Consider the following 586-nt stretch of genomic DNA (forward strand, 5'->3'; position numbering starts at 1 on the left):
CAGGATGGTCTCGATCTCCTGACCTCGTGATCCGCCCGTCTCGGCCTCCCAAAGTGCTGGGATTACAGGCTTGAGCCACCGCGCCTGGCCAGTGATTTTTTTTTTTTTGAGAAGGGATTTTGCTCTGTTGCCCAGGCTGGAGTGCAGTGGCATGATCATAGCTCCAGTAATCCTCCCACCTCAGCCTCCTAAAGTGCTGGGGTTACAGGCGTGAGCCACCATGCCCAGCGTAACCATTTTTACTCTTAAGTATATCCACACTATGTTTGCAGCTTATACTCAAAAACTATTTGTTGTCTATTTGAAATTCAAATTTCACTGGGCATCCCTATTTTTAGTTGCTAAGTCTGGCCATGCTGATGCGGACGGACCTGCCTCCTGGGTTGTTAGGATTGGATGAGGTAGAACATATGAGCATGCTCTGTGACCCACAGGCTCCCTAAACCCACCCCGGCCTGGCCGTGACCCACGGGCTCCCTAAACTCACCCCAGCCTCGCCATGACCCACAGGCTCACCCCGGCCTGGCCGTGACCCACAGGCTCCCTAAACTCACCCCGGCCTCGCCATGACCCACAGGCTCACCCC

This window comes from Colobus angolensis, unplaced genomic scaffold (genome assembly GCF_000951035.1).
Source record: "Colobus angolensis palliatus isolate OR3802 unplaced genomic scaffold, Cang.pa_1.0 Scaffold64, whole genome shotgun sequence".
Lineage (NCBI taxonomy): Eukaryota > Metazoa > Chordata > Mammalia > Primates > Cercopithecidae > Colobus > Colobus angolensis.